General features: G+C 37.5%; 9 non-coding genes and 1 pseudogene across 9 annotated transcripts; all 10 read right to left on the bottom strand.

Annotated features, from left to right (window-relative positions):
- Positions 1–4193: 4193 nt before the first annotated feature.
- LOC127980880 (5S ribosomal RNA) lies at positions 4194–4312 on the bottom strand. Its single transcript, XR_008159881.1, has one exon. It is a non-coding gene; the product is annotated as a 5S ribosomal RNA (ribosomal RNA).
- A 1462-nt stretch (positions 4313–5774) lies between these two features.
- On the bottom strand, positions 5775–5893 carry LOC127981436 (5S ribosomal RNA). Its single transcript, XR_008160398.1, has one exon. It is a non-coding gene; the product is annotated as a 5S ribosomal RNA (ribosomal RNA).
- Positions 5894–6936: 1043 nt separating this feature from the next.
- On the bottom strand, positions 6937–7055 carry LOC127979786 (5S ribosomal RNA). Its single transcript, XR_008158884.1, has one exon. It is a non-coding gene; the product is annotated as a 5S ribosomal RNA (ribosomal RNA).
- Positions 7056–7825: 770 nt separating this feature from the next.
- LOC127981444 (5S ribosomal RNA) lies at positions 7826–7944 on the bottom strand. The gene has a single exon (XR_008160405.1). It is a non-coding gene; the product is annotated as a 5S ribosomal RNA (ribosomal RNA).
- Positions 7945–9954: 2010 nt separating this feature from the next.
- Positions 9955–10073, bottom strand: LOC127980868 (5S ribosomal RNA). Its single transcript, XR_008159870.1, has one exon. It is a non-coding gene; the product is annotated as a 5S ribosomal RNA (ribosomal RNA).
- Positions 10074–10703: 630 nt separating this feature from the next.
- LOC127979769 (5S ribosomal RNA) lies at positions 10704–10822 on the bottom strand. Its single transcript, XR_008158868.1, has one exon. It is a non-coding gene; the product is annotated as a 5S ribosomal RNA (ribosomal RNA).
- Positions 10823–11460: 638 nt separating this feature from the next.
- LOC127981434 (5S ribosomal RNA) lies at positions 11461–11579 on the bottom strand. Its single transcript, XR_008160396.1, has one exon. It is a non-coding gene; the product is annotated as a 5S ribosomal RNA (ribosomal RNA).
- Positions 11580–12346: 767 nt separating this feature from the next.
- On the bottom strand, positions 12347–12465 carry LOC127979891 (uncharacterized; annotated as a pseudogene).
- Positions 12466–19708: 7243 nt separating this feature from the next.
- LOC127981433 (5S ribosomal RNA) lies at positions 19709–19827 on the bottom strand. The gene has a single exon (XR_008160395.1). It is a non-coding gene; the product is annotated as a 5S ribosomal RNA (ribosomal RNA).
- Positions 19828–21558: 1731 nt separating this feature from the next.
- LOC127980891 (5S ribosomal RNA) lies at positions 21559–21677 on the bottom strand. The gene has a single exon (XR_008159892.1). It is a non-coding gene; the product is annotated as a 5S ribosomal RNA (ribosomal RNA).
- Between the last annotated feature and the right edge of the window lie 252 nt (positions 21678–21929).

Raw genomic sequence — 21929 nt, 5'->3', positions numbered from 1 at the left:
TCTAAGGTTTGGAACATTGTTTTTGCTATTGTGGGATGTTGTGTGTTAACATTTGTAAATACTACCAAAACGATCCATAATTTTGTTGGGAGGTATAGCTTGTCTGTTCAGAAAATGTAAGCATTGTGGAAATGTGTTCAATGAATCCATATTGTGTGAAAACGACATGAAATGTGTGAATGGTATGGCCACAATAGACAGATGCTGTGCTAATTGTGTTTAGAGTTTTGAAAATGTGACAACTGCTTGGACAAATGCTTATTAGCGACTGAAAAAAACTGTAATAACATATCCTTTTTTGTTTTTTTCTTTCATATATCTTATCCTATCTATTATACTTAAAGTTGTGTTCGCTATATCTTTCCCTTTTACTCCATACACTTGATTTGTTTTAATTATGGTTGGCATTACCTCTTTCTATCTGTTAGCTAAAACTTTTGTTAAAATTTTCAGATCTGTATTCAGCATTGTAATTGGTCTATAGTTTTTTAAGTCTACTTTATCTCCTTTTCTTTTATATATCAACTTTAATAATCCCATCCCCATTCTCTGATTAATTTCCTCTTTCTTAAAAGTGTCTTCATATACTTCTTTTAAAATACTGGTTAAAACATCTTTAAAAACGATATAAAATTCACTCCCCAAACCATCTATACCTGGACTTTTATTTTTGTTTAATTCACTTATTGCTCTTTTTATCTCTTCTTCTCTTATCTCTTCATCACACTCGTTTTTGTCTACTTCTCCCACTGTTGTTTTTATTTGATTTAGTAACTCCAATTTCTCTTCTTCCCTCAACCCCGCAGTACTAAACAGGTTTTCATAATATGCTTTTACTTCTTTTAATATTTCCTCATTTGTTTCCACCACTACACCATTTTTTCCTCTTATTTCCTTAATAATTCCAGCTTTCCCTCTTATTTTTTCTAGATCAAAGAAAAACTTTGTACATTTTTCACCCTCCACAGTATATTTAGCTTTACTTCTTAGTCTTGCACCTTCATATTTTTTCTCTTCCATTTCTTTCAATATTCCCTCCAATTCTTTTATTTTTTGTATATCTTCCCCATTTTCATTTAATTCCTTTTCCAATTTTTCTCTTATTTCTCTCTCCTTCTTCCTCTTACACATCTGTATTAATTTGCAATACTTTATTGTGAATTTTTTTACTAAATATTTAACATTTTCCCACCATATCCTTTTATCTTCACTGTACATTTCATTCTCCTTTTCTTTTTCAATAATTTCTTTAATACTTAACACATACTCCTCATTCTTCAAAACCTCTACATTTAAAACCCATACCCCCGGCCCCCTTTTCACTGAACTCCAGTCTACTTACATAAAAAGTGGTTTATGGTCACTTAAACTTGATTCTTCATATTTAATGTTACCGATAGAACCTTCAATGTTCCTTGTACATAAAATAAAATCAATCCTTGTTTTACACATAAAATTCCCTACTAATTGCCTCCTTGAATATTCTTTCTTTTTTTCATTTCTTTCTCTCCATACATCAATTATATTATTTTCTTCCATTAATAATTTCAGTTCTTTTCTTCCTTTATCATTTTTAAAAACCATTCCCTCACCCATTTCTAATTTACTGAAACCTGTATTAAAATCACCCATCAAAATGACTTCTTTATGCTTTTTTAAAAAATCTTTAAATACATAAAAATATTCCTTCTTTTCATTCTCTACAGTCGGTGCATGAATATTAACTACAATAACTTTTTTCTCCTCATACTCCATTTCAACCGCAATACATTTCCCATTTATGTCATTATATATTGTTTTACATGATACCCCACAGTTTTCTTTTATTAAAATCGCAACTCCTCTTCCCAGCCTCCCATCACCATTGTTATAAAAAATCTCTCCACTCCACCTTTTCCTTATTTCAGTCATGTACTCTTCCCTCCAGTTAGTTTCTTGTAATAAAATCACATCCTCTCTTTTACACATTTCTTTCACCTTTTCAAATTTACCCATGTCCATCAGTCCCCTTGCATTAAAAGGAACACAACTTAAAACCATAAAAAGAAATAAAAAGAAATACCTAAAAACCATTATTCTTTATCTTCTCCCTCCAGCACTCTTAACACTTCATATCTGTTTACACTTTTTACTCGGCCCCTTGTCATTAACTTTTTTCTTACATTTGCCACATTTGGTTTTACCTTTAATGTTCTCCTTCTACTTTGTCCTCTCTCCCCTCTGTCCTTTCCCATGTTGTCCATCCTTGTTTCTTCTTCACTGCCCATTTCTTTGTTCTAATCATGCATTCCTTTTCCATCACTCTCCACATTATCCAAAAGATTTTTAAAACTGTCCGATATTTCCATTTCTGTCCATTGAGTAATCTGTTCTACTGTTTGTTCCTCATCCATAAAATTATTTTTTCCTTCTTCTTTCTCTTGGTTGCCTGTTCCTCCTTCTGTTTCCTTCTGTGGTAATCCTTCATCCCCTTGTCCTTCATCAATATCTCCTTCCTCTTCAGTGTTTCCTTCATGCACCTGTCCATCCACCCGATGCTCCAGACCTCCTTCCTCTCCCTCCATCCAACACTCACACTTATTTAAAATCTTTTGACACTCCGGGCATCTGACCGCGTTGCAATCCCTTGCGAAATGTCCCCTTTCCTCGCACTTGTGACACTTAAATTCAGGGCATTCTTTAAGCAGGTGATCTGGGCTCATGCACAGCTTACAGGTCTTCACCTGGTGGCTGTGCATCACCCTAAAGTACTGCGGCCCTTCTGCTGTTTCCAGCTTTGTGCTGTAGGGCAATGATGCCACCTCCTTGGGGAATCGCACTTTTAAAAACCTTGTTCCATCCTCTATTTCAGTGCCCGGGTAGCATCTTCTTTTTAATTTTGATATGGGATTAACTCCCCATCCCTCCAATTTTCTAAAAATGTCTTTATCATCAAGGTAGACGGGCAGGTGCATGAAGGAAACAACATAATCTCTATTTTGCAGTTTCGTTATTTCACAGTTCACTCCTTTAATTAACAATCCCTCAGTCAGTTCATCACATGTTTCTTCTTTTTCCATTGTCAGTTCATATTCCTTTCCTTGTCTTGGCCTTAGTGCTAAGATTTTCCCATATCCACATTTGTCCGTCACCGCTTTAATAATATCCACAGCTCTCACCTCATTTACGTTCTCCACATTCACAATCACAGTTGCCTCCTTTAAATATTTCCTTTCACCAAATTTATCTTTTGCATCTTGTTTTTTACCGTGTCCTGCTCGTTGTCGATACTCCAATCCAGGGTCGTTTGCCATGCGTCTCTCTCCAGCCAGTCCAGTGTCGTTTGCCAATAATCCATCCATTGTACAAAAACACAAACAAAAAATTAACCACCCTCCAGCCAGCAAGACGCTGCTGTTAGGTGGTTTAAAACTGAAAAACCACACAAAAAATAAACTAAAAGTCCAAAATCAACTCACAAAACAAACAATAACAGAAAAATCTAAATGGAGGAGAGCCTTCCTCTCCCAACTGCAGCCAACACTTCCTGTAGCTCTCTAACGCCCTCAGGTTGGTATGGCCGTAAGCGAAGACTGCTCCGAAGAGAGGGCTATTTAAAGTTCAGCCAATCTACTGGCAGTACATTATATAAGTAGGAAAGAAAACCCAAAAGCTTAAAACTTCTGGTATTCCTAGGCGGTCTCTCATCCAAGTACTAACCAGACCTAAACGTGCTAAGATTCAGAGATCGGGCATTGACTCTTTTTTTTTTTTGCAAGATTATTATATAATCCGTGAAAAATATCCAAAAAGTTTAAAGCACCTGGTATTCCCAGGCAGTCTCCCATCCATGTACTAACCAGGCCCAAAACTGCTAATATTCAGAGATCGCCCATGTTTTGGCAAAATTGTTCTATACTAAGTGAAAATTTTCCAAAAAGCTTACAGCACCTGGTATTTCAAGGCGGTCTCCCATCCAAGTACTAACCAGACATAAACCTGCTAATATGCAGAGATCTGGCATTGACTCTTTTCTTTTTGCAAGATTATTATATAATTTGTGAAAAATATCCAAAAAGTTTAAAGCACCTGGTATTCCCAGGCAGTCTCCCATCCATGTACTAACAAGGCCCAAACCTGCTAATATGCAGAGATCGGCCATTGACTCTATGTTTTGGCAAAATTGTTCTATACTAAGTGAAAAATTTCCAAAAAGCTTACAGCACCTGGTATTCCCAGGCGGTCTCCCATCCAAGTACTAACCAGGCCCAAACCTGCTTAGCTTCCGAGATCAGACGAGATCGGGCATAGCCAGGTTGGTATGGCCGTAAGCGAAGACTGCTGCGAAGAGAGGGCTATTTAAAGTTCAGCCAATCTACTCGCCAGTACATTATATAAGTAGGAAAGAAAACCCAAAAGCTTAAAGCACCTGGTATTCCTAGGCGGTCTCTCATCCAAGTACTAACCAGACCTAAACCTGCTAAGACTCAGAGATCGGGCATTGACTCTTTTTTTTTTTTTTTTTGCAAGATTATTATATAATTCGTGAAAAATATCCAAAAAGTTTAAAGCACCTGGTATTCCCAGGCAGTCTCCCATCCATGTACTAACCAGGCCCAAACCTGCTAATATTCAGAGATCGGCCATTGACTCTATGTTTTGGCAAAATTGTTCTATACTAAGTGAACATTTTCCAAAAAGCTTACAGCACCTGGTATTTCAAGACGGTCTCCCATCCAAGTACTAACCAGACGTAAACCTGCTAATATGCAGAGATCTGGCATTGACTCTTTTTTTTTTGCAAGATTATTATATAATTCGTGAAAAATATCCAAAAAGTTTAAAGCACCTGGTATTCCCAGGAAGTCTCCCATCCATGTACTAACAAGGCCCAAACCTGCTAATATTCAGAGATCGGCCATTGACTCTTTTTTTTTTGCAAGATTATTATATAATTCGTGAAAAATATCCAAAAAGTTTAAAGCACCTGGTATTCACAGGCAATCTCCCATCCATGTACTTACCAGGCCCAAACCTGCTAAAATTCAGAGATCGGCCATTGACTCTATGTTTTGGCAAAATTGTTCTATACTAAGTGAACATTTTCCAAAAAGCTTACAGCACCTGGTATTTCAAGGCGGTCTCCCATCCAAGTACTAACCAGACCTAAACCTACTAATATGCAGAGATCGGGCATTGACTCTATGTTTTGGCAAAAATGTTCTATACTAAGTGAAAATTTTTCAAAAAGCTTACAGCACCTGGTATTTCAAGACGGTCTCCCATCCAAGTACTAACCAGACCTAAACCTGCTAATATGCAGAGATCTGGCATTGACTTTTTTTTTTGCAAGATTTTTATATAATTCGTGAAAAATATCCAAAAAGTTTAAAGCACCTGGTATTCCCAGGAAGTCTCCCATCCATGTACTAACAAGGCCCAAACCTGCTAATATTCAGAGATCGGCCATTGACTCTATGTTTTGGCAAAAATGTTCTATACTAAGTGAAAATTTTTCAAAAAGCTTACAGCACCTGGTATTTCAAGACGGTCTCCCATCCAAGTACTAACCAGACCTAAACCTGCTAATATGCAGAGATCTGGCATTGACTTTTTTTTTTGCAAGATTTTTATATAATTCGTGAAAAATATCCAAAAAGTTTAAAGCACCTGGTATTCCCAGGCAGTCTCCCATCCATGTACTAACAATGCCCAAACCTGCTAATATGCAGAGATCGGCCATTGACTCTATGTTTTGGCAAAATTGTTCTATACTAAGTGAAAAATTTCCAAAAAGCTTACAGCACCTGGTATTCCCAGGCGGTCTCCCATCCAAGTACTAACCAGGCCCAAACCTTCTTAGCTTCCGAGATCAGACGAGATCGGGCATAGCCAGGTTGGTATGGCCGTAGGCGAAGACTGCTCCGAAGAGAGGGCTATTTAAAGTTCAGCCAATCTACTGGCCAGTACATTATATAAGTAGGAAAGAAAAGCCAAAAGCTTAAAACGCCTGGTATTCCTAGGCGGTCTCTCATCCAAGTACTAACCAGACCTAAACCTGCTAAGATTCAGAGATCAGGCATTGACTCTTTTTTTTTTTTTGCAAGATTATTATGTAATTCGTGAAAAATATCCAAAAAGTTTAAAGCACCTGGTATTCCCAGGCAGTCTCCCATCCATGTACTAACAAGGCCCAAACCTGCTAATATTCAGAGATCGGCCATTGACTCTTTTTTTTTTGCAAGATTATTATAAAATTGATGAAAAATATCCACAAAGTTTAAAGCACCTGGTATTCCCAGGCAATCTCCCATCCATGTACTAACAAGGCCCAAACCTGCTAATATTCAGAGATCGGCCATGTTTTGGCAAAATTGTTCTATACTAAGTGAAAAATTTCCAAAAAGCTTACAGCACCTGGTATTTCAAGACAGTCTCCCATCCAAGTACTAACCAGACCTAAACCTGCTAATATGCAGAGATCTGGCATTGACTCTTTTTTTTTTTGCAAGATTATTATATAATTCGTGAAAAATATCCAAAAAGTTTAAAGCACCTGGTATTCCCAGGCAGTCTCCCATCCATGTACTAACAAGGCCCAAACCTGCTAATATTCAGAGATCGGCCATTGACTCTTTTTTTTTTTGCAAGATTATTATATAATTCATGAAAAATATCCACAAAGTTTAAAGCACCTGGTATTCCCAGGCAGTCTCCCATCCATGTACTAACCAGGCCCAAACCTGCTAATATTCAGAGATCGGCCAATGACTCTATGTTTTGGCAAAATTGTTCTATACTAAGTGAAAAATTTCCAAAGAGCTTGCAGCACCTGGTACTCCCAGGCGGTCTCCCATCCAAGTACTAACCAGGCCCAAACCTGCTAATATGCAGAGATCGGCCATTGACTCTAAGTTTTGGCAAAATTGTTCTATACTAAGTGAAAAATTTCCAAAAAGCTTACAGCACCTGTTATTCCCAGGCGGTCTCCCATCCAAGTACTAACCAGGCCCAATCCTGCTTAGCTTCCGAGATCAGACGAGATCGGGCATAGCGAGGTTGGTATGGCCGTAAGCGAAGACTGCTCCGAAGAGAGAGGGCTATTTAAAGTTCAGCCAATCTACTGGCCAGTACATTATATAAGTAGGAAAGAAAAGCCAAAAGCTTAAAACGCCTGGTATTCCTAGGCGGTCTCTCATCCAAGTACTAACCAGACCTAAACCTGCTAAGATTCAGAGATCAGGCATTGACTCTTTTTTTTTTTTTTTGCAAGATTATTATATAATTCGTGAAAAATATCCAAAAAGTTTAAAGCACCTGGTATTCCCAGGCAGTCTCCCATCCATGTACTAACAAGGCCCAAACCTGCTAATATTCAGAGATCGGCCATTGACTCTTTTTTTTTTTGCAAGATTATTATATAATTCGTGAAAAATATCCAAAAAGTTTAAAGCACCTGGTATTCCCAGGCAGTCTCCCATCCATGTACTAACCAGGCCCAAACCTGCTAATATTCAGAGATCGCCCATGTTTTGGCAAAATTGTTCTATACTAAGTGAAAATTTTCCAAAAAGCTTACAGCACCTGGTATTTCAAGGCGGTCTCCCATCCAAGTACTAACCAGACCTAAACCTGCTAATATGCAGAGATCTGGCATTGACTCTTTTTTTTTGCAAGATTATTATATAATTTGTGAAAAATATCCAAAAAGTTTAAAGCACCTGGTATTCCCAGGCAGTCTCCCATCCATGTACTAACAAGGCCCAAACCTGCTAATATGCAGAGATCGGCCATTGACTCTATGTTTTGGCAAAATTGTTCTATACTAAGTGAAAAATTTCCAAAAAGCTTACAGCACCTGGTATTTCAAGACGGTCTCCCATCCAAGTACTAACCAGGCCCAAACCTGCTTAGCTTCCGAGATCAGACGAGATCGGGCATAGCCAGGTTGGTATGGCCGTAAGCGAAGACTGCTGCGAAGAGAGGGCTATTTAAAGTTCAGCCAATCTACTCGCCAGTACATTATATAAGTAGGAAAGAAAACCCAAAAGCTTAAAGCACCTGGTATTCCTAGGCGGTCTCTCATCCAAGTACTAACCAGACCTAAACCTGCTAAGACTCAGAGATCGGGCATTGACTCTTTTTTTTTTTTTTTTTTGCAAGATTATTATATAATTCGTGAAAAATATCCAAAAAGTTTAAAGCACCTGGTATTCCCAGGCAGTCTCCCATCCATGTACTAACCAGGCCCAAACCTGCTAATATTCAGAGATCGGCCATTGACTCTATGTTTTGGCAAAATTGTTCTATACTAAGTGAACATTTTCCAAAAAGCTTACAGCACCTGGTATTTCAAGACGGTCTCCCATCCAAGTACTAACCAGACGTAAACCTGCTAATATGCAGAGATCTGGCATTGACTCTTTTTTTTTTTTTGCAAGATTATTATATAATTCGTGAAAAATATCCAAAAAGTTTAAAGCACCTGGTATTCCCAGGCAGTCTCCCATCCATGTACTAACAAGGCCCAAACCTGCTAATATTCAGAGATCGGCCATTGACTCTTTTTTTTTTGCAAGATTATTATATAATTCGTGAAAAATATCCAAAAAGTTTAAAGCACCTGGTATTCCCAGGCAGTCTCCCATCCATGTACTAACAAGGCCCAAACCTGCTAATATTCAGAGATCGCCCATGTTTTGGCAAAATTGTTCTATACTAAGTGAAAATTTTCCAAAAAGCTTACAGCACCTGATATTTCAAGGCGGTCTCCCATCCAAGTACTAACCAGACCTAAACCTGCTAATATGCAGAGATCTGGCATTGACTCTTTTTTTTTTGCAAGATTATTATATAATTTGTGAAAAATATCCAAAAAGTTTAAAGCACCTGGTATTCCCAGGCAATCTCCCATCCATGTACTTACCAGGCCCAAACCTGCTAAAATTCAGAGATCGGCCATTGACTCTATGTTTTGGCAAAATTGTTCTATACTAAGTGAACATTTTCCAAAAAGCTTACAGCACCTGGTATTTCAAGTCGGTCTCCCATCCAAGTACTAACCAGACCTAAACCTGCTAATATGCAGAGATCGGGCATTGACTCTTTTTTTTTTGCAAGATTATTATATAATTCGTGAAAAATATCCAAAAAGTTTAAAGCACATGGTATTCCCAGGAAGTCTCCCATCCATGTACTAACAAGGCCCAAACCTGCTAATATTCAGAGATCGGCCATTGACTCTTTTTTTTTGCAAGATTATTATATAATTCGTGAAAAATATCCAAAAAGTTTAAAGCACCTGGTATTCCCAGGCAATCTCCCATCCATGTACTTACCAGGCCCAAACCTGCTAAAATTCAGAGATCGGCCATTGACTCTATGTTTTGGCAAAATTGTTCTATACTAAGTGAACATTTTCCAAAAAGCTTACAGCACCTGGTATTTCAAGGCGGTCTCCCATCCAAGTACTAACCAGACCTAAACCTGCTAATATGCAGAGATCGGGCATTGACTCTTTTTTTTTTTGCAAGATTATTATATAATTCGTGAAAAATATCCAAAAAGTTTAAAGCACCTGGTATTCCCAGGAAGTCTCCCATCCATGTACTAACAAGGCCCAAACCTGCTAATATTCAGAGATCGGCCATTGACTCTATGTTTTGGCAAAAATGTTCTATACTAAGTGAAAATTTTTCAAAAAGCTTACAGCACCTGGTATTTCAAGACGGTCTCCCATCCAAGTACTAACCAGACCTAAACCTGCTAATATGCAGAGATCTGGCATTGACTTTTTTTTTTGCAAGATTTTTATATAATTCGTGAAAAATATCCAAAAAGTTTAAAGCACCTGGTATTCCCAGACAGTCTCCCATCCATGTACTAACAAGGCCCAAACCTGCTAATATGCAGAGATCGGCCATTGACTCTATGTTTTGGCAAAATTGTTCTATACTAAGTGAAAAATTTCCAAAAAGCTTACAGCACCTGGTATTCCCAGGCGGTCTCCCATCCAAGTACTAACCAGGCCCAAACCTGCTTAGCTTCCGAGATCAGACGAGATCGGGCATAGCCAGGTTGGTATGGCCGTAAGCGAAGACTGCTGCGAAGAGAGGGCTATTTAAAGTTCAGCCAATCTACTCGCCAGTACATTATATAAGTAGGAAAGAAAACCCAAAAGCTTAAAGCACCTGGTATTCCTAGGCGGTCTCTCATCCAAGTACTAACCAGACCTAAACCTGCTAAGATTCAGAGATCGGGCATTGACTCTTTTTTTTTTTTTTTGCAAGATTATTATATAATTCGTGAAAAATATCCAAAAAGTTTAAAGCACCTGGTATTCCCAGGCAGTCTCCCATCCATGTACTAACCAGGCCCAAAACTGCTAATATTCAGAGATCGCCCATGTTTTGGCAAAATTGTTCTATACTAAGTGAAAATTTTCCAAAAAGCTTACAGCACCTGGTATTTCAAGGCGGTCTCCCATCCAAGTACTAACCAGACATAAACCTGCTAATATGCAGACATCTGGCATTGACTCTTTTCTTTTTGCAAGATTATTATGTAATTTGTGAAAAATATCCAAAAAGTTTAAAGCACCTGGTATTCCCAGGCAGTCTCCCATCCATGTACTAACAAGGCCCAAACCTGCTAATATGCAGAGATCGGCCATTGACTCTATGTTTTGGCAAAATTGTTCTATACTAATTGAAAAATTTCCAAAAAGCTTACAGCACCTGGTATTCCCAGGCGGTCTCCCATCCAAGTACTAACCAGGCCCAAACCTGCTTAGCTTCCGAGATCAGACGAGATCGGGCATATCCAGGTTGGTATGGCCGTAAGCGAAGACTGCTGCGAAGAGAGGGCTATTTAAAGTTCAGCCAATCTACTCGCCAGTACATTATATAAGTAGGAAAGAAAACCCAAAAGCTTAAAGCACCTGGTATTCCTAGGCGGTCTCTCATCCAAGTACTAACCAGACCTAAACCTGCTAAGATTCAGAGATCGGGCATTGACTCTTTTTTTTTTTTTTTTTTTTTTTGCAAGATTATTATATAATTCGTGAAAAATATCCAAAAAGTTTAAAGCACCTGGTATTCCCAGGCAGTCTCCAATCCATGTACTAACCAGGCCCAAAACTGCTAATATTCAGAGATCGCCCATGTTTTGGCAAAATTGTTCTATACTAGGTGAAAATTTTCCAAAAAGCTTACAGCACCTGGTATTTCAAGGCGGTCTCCCATCCAAGTACTAACCAGACATAAACCTGCTAATATGCAGACATCTGGCATTGACTCTTTTCTTTTTGCAAGATTATTATATAATTTGTGAAAAATATCCAAAAAGTTTAAAGCACCTGGTATTCCCAGGCAGTCTCCCATCCATGTACTAACAAGGCCCAAACCTGCTAATATGCAGAGATCGGCCATTGACTCTATGTTTTGGCAAAATTGTTCTATACTAAGTGAAAAATTTCCAAAAAGCTTACAGCACCTGGTATTCCCAGGCGGTCTCCCATCCAAGTACTAACCAGGCCCAAACCTTCTTAGCTTCCGAGATCAGACGAGATCGGGCATAGCCAGGTTGGTATGGCCGTAGGCGAAGACTGCTCCGAAGAGAGGGCTATTTAAAGTTCAGCCAATCTACTGGCCAGTACATTATATAAGTAGGAAAGAAAAGCCAAAAGCTTAAAACGCCTGGTATTCCTAGGCGGTCTCTCATCCAAGTACTAACCAGACCTAAACCTGCTAAGATTCAGAGATCAGGCATTGACTCTTTTTTTTTTTTTGCAAGATTATTATGTAATTCGTGAAAAATATCCTAAAAGTTTAAAGCACCTGGTATTCCCAGGCAGTCTCCCATCCATGTACTAACAAGGCCCAAACCTGCTAATATTCAGAGATCGGCCATTGACTCTTTTTTTTTTTGCACGATTATTATAAAATTGATGAAAAATATCCACAAAGTTTAAAGCACCTGGTATTCCCAGGCAATCTCCCATCCATGTACTAACCAGGCCCAAACCTGCTAATATTCAGAGATCGGCCATGTTTTGGCAAAATTGTTCTATACTAAGTGAAAAATATCCAAAAAGTTTAAAGCACCTGGTATTCCCAGGCAGTCTCCCATCCATGTACTAACAAGGCCCAAACCTGCTAATATTCAGAGATCGGCCATTGACTCTTTTTTTATTGCAAGATTATTAAATAATTCATGAAAAATATCCACAAAGTTTAAAGCACCTGGTATTCCCAGGCAGTCTCCCATCCATGTACTAACAAGGCCCAAACCTGCTAATATTTAGAGATCGGCCATTGACTCTTTTTTTTTGCAAGATTATTATATAATTCATGAAAAATATCCACAAAGTTTAAAGCACCTGGTATTCCCAGGCAGTCTCCCATCCAAATACTAACCAGGCCCAAACCTGCTTAGCTTCCGAGATCAGACGAGGTCAGGCATGGCCAGGTTGGTATGGCCGTAAGCGAAGACTGCTGCGAAGAGAGGGCTATTTAAAGTTCAGCCAATCTACTCGCCAGTACATTATATAAGTAGGAAAGAAAACCCAGAAGCTTAAAGCGCCTGGTATTCCTAGGCGGTCTCTCATCCAAGTACTAACCAGACCTAAACCTGCTAAGATTCAGAGATCGGGCATTGACTCTTTTTTTTTTTTTTTTTTTTTTGCATGATTATTATATAATTCGTGAAAAATATCCAAAAAGTTTAAAGCACCTGGTATTCCCAGGCAGTCTCCCATCCATGTACTAACAAGGCCCAAACCTGCTAATATTCAGAGATCGGCCATGTTTTGGCAAAATTGTTCTATACTAAGTGAAAAATTTCCAAAAAGCTTACAGCACCTGGTATTCCCAGGCAGTCTCCCATCCATGTACTAACAAGGCCCAAACCTGCTAATATTCAGAGATCGGCCATTGACTCTATGTTTTGGCAAAGTTGATCTATACTAAGTGAAAATTTTCCAAAAAGCTTACAGCACCTGGTATTTCAAGACAGTCTCCCATCCAAGAACTAACCAGACCTAAACCTGCTAATATGCAGAGATCTGGCATTGACTCTTTTTTTTTTTTTTTGCATGATTATTATATAATTCGTGAAAAATATCCAAAAAGTTTAAAGCACCTGGTATTCCCAGGCAGTCTCCCATCCATGTACTAACAAGGCCCAAACCTGCTAATATTTAGAGATCGGCCATTGACTCTCTTTTTTGCAAGATTATTATATAATTCATGAAAAATATCCACAAAGTTTAAAGCACTTGGTATTCCCAGGCAGTCTCCCATCCATGTACTAACCAGGCCCAAACCTGCTAATATTCAGAGATCGGCCATTGACTCTTTTTTTTTTTTTGCAAGATTATTATATAATTCGTGAAAAATATCCAAAAAGTTTAAAGCACCTGGTATTCCCAGGCAGTCTCCCATCCATGTACTAACCAGGCCCAAACCTGCTAATATTCAGAGATCGGCCATGTTTTGGCAAAATTGTTCTATACTAAGTGAAAAATTTCCAAAAAGCTTACAGCACCTGGTATTCCCAGGCAGTCTCCCATCCATGTACTAACAAGGCCCAAACCTGCTAATATTTAGAGATCGGCCATTGACTCTTTTTTTTTGCAAGATTTTTATATAATTCATGAAAAATATCCACAAAGTTTAAAGCACCTGGTATTCCCAGGTAGTCTCCCATCCAAGTACTAACCAGGCCCAAACCTGCTTAGCTTCCGAGATCAGACGAGGTCAGGCATGGCTTTTTTTTTTTTTTTTTTTTTTTTTTTTATTTAGTAAGCATAATTTTTACATGAAATCAAATAAACATTAGAAAAAAACTAAACAACATCCTTTTCAGGCATGGCAATTTGCATTTGACCAAGAATACACACAACATCTTTTGTAAATATTTTGTAAAAATTCCCCACCTTGTTTTCCAATTTAAAATAATTATACAATATTTGAACATAGTCTTCAACCATCCTTTTAAACAGTAACCACAAATTTAAAATAAAATCCCTGTTTTTAGCCACATTTCTCCTTTTCCAAACTGCCTTTTTTGCCAAAATTAATAATAAATTAATTAGTTTCTTATTTGCATTATTCTCATTCATTCCTAACATAAAATTCATCTCCCAGTTCAAATCCCCCTTATTATCCCTCAAAGCATTAATTGTCTCTTTTAGTTCTTTAAAAAATGGGGTCAGTTTTTCACAATATAAAAACAAGTGTAAAATACCTTCATCAGCATTTTTACATACTTTGCACTGTGCATTTGTTTCTTTTTTCATTAAACACAATCTCATTTCAGTAAAAACCACATTGTGTCTTATAAAATAATCCAAACATTCTAGTTCCACATCCAACCATTGCCATTTTAGGATCTTCCAAATATCTTTCTCGTTGACTTCATTAAAATGCCTCATCCAAAATACATTAGCAATAGGTTTTTTAAAAACTGAATTTCTAAAAAACCAGTAAAACATTCCAACAGTTCCCAAATTTAAGTCGACCCACTTATCTTTCCATTTGAAAAACACATCCATTTTGTTTTCGTTTCTCCCCCCTTTGCTTATTTCATCCAGCCATTGCCTTGGGATTGCCTTTTTTACATCCTCATATTGTCTTCTTAACCCTGACATATTAAAATCCTCCTTCTCCTCTTCCATAGCATCTATAATGACCTGCAAAGGTAAAAATCCTTCTTTATATTCCCATAAAACATCTCGTATTTTTAAAATTCCCACCTTCATCCATTTTTTAAAATAGATATCCTGCTCTTGTAGCTTTATCTTTCCATTCAGAAACAAAGGTTGATTTAAAACAACTTCCCTCCCCTTCGGATTAAAATCAACATCTGTTAAAAAAAGTCTCCAAGCACTTAAAACTTCCTGATAAAATCCTGGTATACCCTCTAGCATCCAATTTTTGAGTTTCATCCATAAAATATTATCCCCCAATTTAAAATTCCCACATTTACTTAGATAAAAACCCATCATTTTTTTCCATTCAGCTTTGTTTGTCCTATCCAGATATTTTTTAACAACTTTCACCCTCATACTTTTCATTTTTTGTTCAACATCCACTAAACCCATCCCTCCCTCATTCAGCTGCCCTATTAATGTAAAATAAGCAATCCTTGGAGGCTTTTTATCCCATAAAAACTCTAAAACACATTTCTTTATCCTTTTTAAAACCCAGTTTGGCAATGGCATCACATGTAAAACATACCACATTTTAGACAACATTAACAAATTCACAATTAATATTTTTCCCCTCAAACTTAAAAACATGCTTCTCCAAAAAATCAGCCTTCTCTCCATTCCACCTACTATCCCTTCCCACATATTATCTACTGCCACTTTTTCATTCTTTGCTAAAACCACCCCTAAAATCTTTATTTCCTGTACCTCCATAAACTTAAACACCCCTGTTAGATCCACTACCCCTCCAAATTTCATATACACAGTTTTTTCTTCATTGATTTTTGCACCCGTCCCATCACAATAGTATTGCATTTTTTCCATAACCTTTTTAACGCTTTCCATATTTTCCACCACAACTGTTGTATCATCTGCGTATTGAAAGATTTTCTTAAATTCCCCTTCCTCTTCCATATTTATTCCTTTTATCCCTTCCTCCTTATTTATTAAAAGTCCTAAAGGTTCCGCCACCAAAGAATAAAGCTGTGCTGATAACGGACACCCCTGCCTTATGGACCTTAAAACTTTAAAAGGTTGACTTAAGAATCCATTACATTTTACTTTCGTTAAAATATCCTTGTATAAAATTGCAATCCATTTAATAAAATTTTCCCCAAACCCGAACTTCTTTAAAACAGAAAATAAGAATTTATGCTCCACTCTATCAAATGCTTTTTCAAAATCTAACCTAATAACATATGCTTTCCTTTCCTTTTCTTTTATATAACCTATTATGTCTCTTATGCTACTTGTAATGTCTGCTATGTCCCTCCCTTTTACACCATATGCTTGATTAGTTTCAATTATACTTGGCATTACATTCTTCAATCTATTAGCTAAAACTTTAGCTAAAATCTTAAAATCAGTATTTAGCATTGTGATGGGTCTAAAATTCTTCAAATTTGTTTTATCACCTTGTCTCTTATAAATTATTTTCATTAAACCTAACCCCATTCTTGGATTGACTCCTTCTTTCCTAAAAATATCATCATAAATTCCCTTTAAAATCAAACTAAGTTTTTCTTTAAAAACTTTGTAAAATTCACTTCCAATGCCATCTATTCCTGGACTCTTTTTTACTCTTAGGGAGTTTATAGCTTGTATAATTTCTTCTGTTTCTATCTCCTTTTCACAGTCTGTTTTATCTTCTTCTCCAACTTTCCTAGTTATCCTTTGCAACAAAACATTTCCCTTCTCCTCATCCACCCCTTCTGATTTAAAAAGCTTTTCATAAAAAGTCTCTATTTCTTTTAAAATCTCTCCTGCATTAAAAACCGACTGGCCATCTCTGTCTTTAAGCTCTTTGATCATTTCAGCTTTTCCTCTACTTTTTTCGAGATTAAAAAAGAATCTGTTACATTTTTCCCCCTCTATTGTGTATTTAGCTTTACTTCTCAACATCGCTCCCTTGCATTTGTCTTCCTCCATTTTTTTCAGCTTCTCCTCCATTTCAAACACTTTTTGCACATTTACTTCGTTTTTGTTTAACTCTTCTTTTAACGTTCTTCTTATTTCTTTTTCCTTTGTCCTTTTCACCTTTTGCAGTATCCTACAGAAATTAATTGAATATTTCTTTATTTCAAATTTCACATTTTCCCACCATTGTCTTTTATCTTCTAAATACATTGCATCTTTTATTTCCTCATCTAATAAATTCTCTATCCCATTTTTAAAACTTTCATGATTTAAGATTTCTGTATTTAAAATCCATACCCCAGGCCCTTTCATTTCCCTTTTAAAATCCATCCTCATTAAAACCATTTTATGATCACTTAAAGTTGTTTCTTTATAAAGTACATCATCAATAAAGCAATCCAAATTTCTTGTGCTCAAAAAATAATCTATCCTAGTTTGGCACATAAAATTCCCCACTAACTGTTTTCTTGAATATTCTCTCTTCTTTTCATTTCTTTCTCTCCAAACATCAATCATATTTTTTTCTTCCATCAATAATTTAAGTTCCTTCCTTCCACCGTCCGTCCTAAAAACCATCCCATTAGCCATTTCTATTTTGCTAAAAACAGTATTAAAATCCCCTGCAACAACCACCCTTTTCCATTTCTCCATTATATCTCTTAAAACATTAAAATACATTTTCTTATCCTTTTCCTCATTTGGTGCATGTACATTTACTACAATAAAATTTTCATCCTCAAAATCAATTTCTACTGCAATACATTTCCCTTTTTTATCATCATATATTTGTTTTGTCATAATAGCTTTCCCTTTTTTAATTAAAATAGCCACTCCTCCTCCCAGACTTTTCTCCCCGTTACTAAAAAATATTTCCCCATCCCATTTTCTTTTAAAATCTTCCATTACATTTCCTTTCCAGTTAGTTTCTTGCAATAAAATCATATCATCATTTTTACACAACTCTTTCACCTTTTCAAATTTCAAAACATTCAATAAGCCTCTTGCATTAAAGGACACAATTCTCAACACCATAAAGTAAAACAAAAACGATAAAATCCCCATCTTGTTAGTCCACATCTTCTCCCTCTTCTACAATTCCACCACTGTCCTGATTTTCTGTAAACACTTCCTTCACCACTCTTTTCCTTGCTTTTTCAATATTTGGTGTTACCTTTTTCACTCTTCTTCTTTTGTTCGATGCCCCCGTGCTCCCACCATCCGTGATGTTTCCACTCTCAATGTCTAGCTCCCCTTCTTCGTTGACTCCTTCTTGTTCCTCCACTTTGTCTAGTATATTCTGTATACTCGCAGTTATCTGCATTGGTGTCCATGTCTCTTCCTCTTCCTGTGTCAATGTTGTTAATTCATGTCCATTTTCTATGTTCTTTTCATTTGATTTTTCTGCGTCCTCCTGTTGCTCATCCTCATTATCATTCTCATGCATCTGCCCGCTCACCTGATCTTCTTCCTGTTGCTCATTGTTCATCCAGCATTCACATTTTTCCAAAGTAATTTTACAGTCTGGGCACCTCAGCGTAGTACAGTCTCTCGCAAAATGGCCTCTTTCCGAGCATTTGTGACATTTGAAGTCCGGACAGTCCTTCATTATATGTTCAGGGCTCATACACAGTCTACAGGTCTTGACCTGCTTACTGTGTATCACCCTAAAGTATTGAGGACCACCCTCCGTCTCCATCCTTGTGCTGTAAGGTAAAGAAGCCACTTCCTTTGGAAAACGCACTCTTAGGAACCTCGTTCCATCTTCTATGTGGGTGCCCGAGTAGAATCTCCTTCTGATTTGAGAAATGGGTGTTACTCCCCATCCTTCAAGCTTATTTAAAATCTCCTGGTCACTCATGTATGCAGGCAAATGCATGAACGAGACAACAAAGTCTCTGTTGTGTAACTTTTTAATTTCACAAATTTTACCTTTAATTGTTAGTCCATCAACCAGTTTCTCAGTGTCCTCTTCATGCTCCAATGTAATCTCATATTCCCTCATCTGCTTAGGTCGTATTGCTAAAATTCTTGTTACTTCAATCTTTTCTGTTAATGCTTTTATAATATCCTCTGCTCTGCCATCTTGTACCTCCGACAAATCCACCACCACAGTCGCTTCTTTTGTGTAAATCCTCTTATCAGTTATTTCATTGTAATCCTTTTCTCTTTGTCGATAACCCAGTCCATTTTCTACTTGCCTCCGTGTTCCTCGTGTCAAATCCATGTCAGTTGCCATTAATCCTTCCATTTTACAAAAAACAAACCACGACAGATCCCTCCCAAACAGCAGAGCTGTTGGGAGGACACAGATAAAACAAAAATAACAAAAAAACTACAAACAAAAACACTTATTTTAACCAAACAAAATAACAAAACACAAAAAGTTTGGGTGAGCCTCCCTCACCCCTCTCTGGCCAATCACTTCCTGTTTTGCTCACTAGTGCCTCTAGTGCGCTCAGGTTGGTATGGCCGTAAGCGAAGACTGCTGCGAAGAGAGGGCTATTTAAAGTTCAGCCAATCTACTCGCCAGTACATTACATAAGTAGGAAAGAAAACCCAGAAGCTTAAAGCGCCTGGTATTCCTAGGCGGTCTCTCATCCAAGTACTAACCAGACCTAAACCTGCTAAGATTCAGAGATCGGGCATTGACTCTTTTTTTTTTGCAAGATTATTATATAATTCATGAAAAATATCCACAAAGTTTAAAGCACCTGGTATTCCCAGGCAGTCTCCCATCCATGTACTAACCAGGCCCAAAACTGCTAATATTCAGAGATCGCCCATGTTTTGGCAAAATTGTTCTATACTAGGTGAAAATTTTCCAAAAAGCTTACAGCACCTGGTATTTCAAGGCGGTCTCCCATCCAAGTACTAACCAGACATAAACCTGCTAATATGCAGACATCTGGCATTGACTCTTTTCTTTTTGCAAGATTATTATATAATTTGTGAAAAATATCCAAAAAGTTTAAAGCACCTGGTATTCCCAGGCAGTCTCCCATCCATGTACTAACAAGGCCCAAACCTGCTAATATGCAGAGATCGGCCATTGACTCTATGTTTTGGCAAAATTGTTCTATACTAAGTGAAAAATTTCCAAAAAGCTTACAGCACCTGGTATTCCCAGGCGGTCTCCCATCCAAGTACTAACCAGGCCCAAACCTTCTTAGCTTCCGAGATCAGACGAGATCGGGCATAGCCAGGTTGGTATGGCCGTAGGCGAAGACTGCTCCGAAGAGAGGGCTATTTAAAGTTCAGCCAATCTACTGGCCAGTACATTATATAAGTAGGAAAGAAAAGCCAAAAGCTTAAAACGCCTGGTATTCCTAGGCGGTCTCTCATCCAAGTACTAACCAGACCTAAACCTGCTAAGATTCAGAGATCAGGCATTGACTCTTTTTTTTTTTTTTTGCAAGATTATTATGTAATTCGTGAAAAATATCCAAAAAGTTTAAAGCACCTGGTATTCCCAGGCAGTCTCCCATCCATGTACTAACAAGGCCCAAACCTGCTAATATTCAGAGATCGGCCATTGACTCTTTTTTTTTTGCAAGATTATTATAAAATTGATGAAAAATATCCACAAAGTTTAAAGCACCTGGTATTCCCAGGCAATCTCCCATCCATGTACTAACCAGGCCCAAACCTGCTAATATTCAGAGATCGGCCATTGACTCTTTTTTTTTTGCAAGATTATTATAAAATTGATGAAAAATATCCACAAAGTTTAAAGCACCTGGTATTCCCAGGCAGTCTCCCATCCATGTACTAACAAGGCCCAAACCTGCTAATATTCAGAGATCGGCCATTGACTCTTTTTTTATTGCAAGATTATTAAATAATTCATGAAAAATATCCGCAAAGTTTAAAGCACCTGGTATTCCCAGGCAATCTCCCATCCATGTACTAACCAGGCCCAAACCTGCTAATATTAAGAGATCGGCCATGTTTTGGCAAAATTGTTCTATACTAAGTGAAAAATTTCCAAAAAGCTTACAGCACCTGGTATTCCCAGGCAGTCTCCCATCCATGTACTAACAAGGCCCAAACCTGCTAATATTTAGAGATCGGCCATTGACTCTTTTTTTTTGCAAGATTATTATATAATTCATGAAAAATATCCACAAAGTTTAAAGCACCTGGTATTCCCAGGCAGTCTCCCATCCATGTACTAACCAGGCCCAAACCTGCTAATATTCAGAGATCGGCCATTGACTCTATGTTTTGGCAAAATTGTTCTATACTAAGTGAGAATTTTCCAAAAAGCTTACAGCACCTGGTATTTCAAGATGGTCTCCCATCCAAGTACTAACCAGACCTAAACCTGCTAATATGCAGAGATCTGGCATTGACTCTTTTTTTTTTTTGCATGATTATTATATAATTCGTGAAAAATATCCAAAAAGTTTAAAGCACCTGGTATTCCCAGGCAGTCTCCCATCCATGTACTAACAAGGCCCAAACCTGCTAAGATTCAGAGATCAGGCATTGACTCTTTTTTTTTTTTTTTTTGCAAGATTATTATATAATTCGTGAAAAATATCCAAAAAGTTTAAAGCACCTGGTATTCCCAGGCAGTCTCCCATCCATGTACTAACCAGGCCCAAAACTGCTAATATTCAGAGATCGCCCATGTTTTGGCAAAATTGTTCTATACTAAGTGAAAATTTTCCAAAAAGCTTACAGCACCTGGTATTTCAAGGCGGTCTCCCATCCAAGTACTAACCAGACATAAACCTGCTAATATGCAGACATCTGGCATTGACTCTTTTCTTTTTGCAAGATTATTATATAATTTGTGAAAAATATCCAAAAAGTTTAAAGCACCTGGTATTCCCAGGCAGTCTCCCATCCATGTACTAACAAGGCCCAAACCTGCTAATATGCAGAGATCGGCCATTGACTCTATGTTTTGGCAAAATTGTTCTATACTAATTGAAAAATTTCCAAAAAGCTTACAGCACCTGGTATTCCCAGGCGGTCTCCCATCCAAGTACTAACCAGGCCCAAACCTGCTTAGCTTCCGAGATCAGACGAGATCGGGCATAGCCAGGTTGGTATGGCTGTAAGCGAAGACTGCTGCGAAGAGAGGGCTATTTAAAGTTCAGCCAATCTACTCGCCAGTACATTATATAAGTAGGAAAGAAAACCCAAAAGCTTAAAGCGCCTGGTATTCCTAGGCGGTCTCTCATCCAAGTACTAACCAGACCTAAACCTGCTAAGATTCAGAGATCGGGCATTGACTCTTTTTTTTTTTTTTTTTTTTTGCAAGATTATTATATAATTCGTGAAAAATATCCAAAAAGTTTAAAGCACCTGGTAT

The sequence above is a fragment of the Carassius gibelio genome, chromosome B19 (genome assembly GCF_023724105.1).
Source record: "Carassius gibelio isolate Cgi1373 ecotype wild population from Czech Republic chromosome B19, carGib1.2-hapl.c, whole genome shotgun sequence".
NCBI lineage: Eukaryota > Metazoa > Chordata > Actinopteri > Cypriniformes > Cyprinidae > Carassius > Carassius gibelio.
This window is presented reverse-complemented; position numbering and strand designations above follow the sequence as displayed.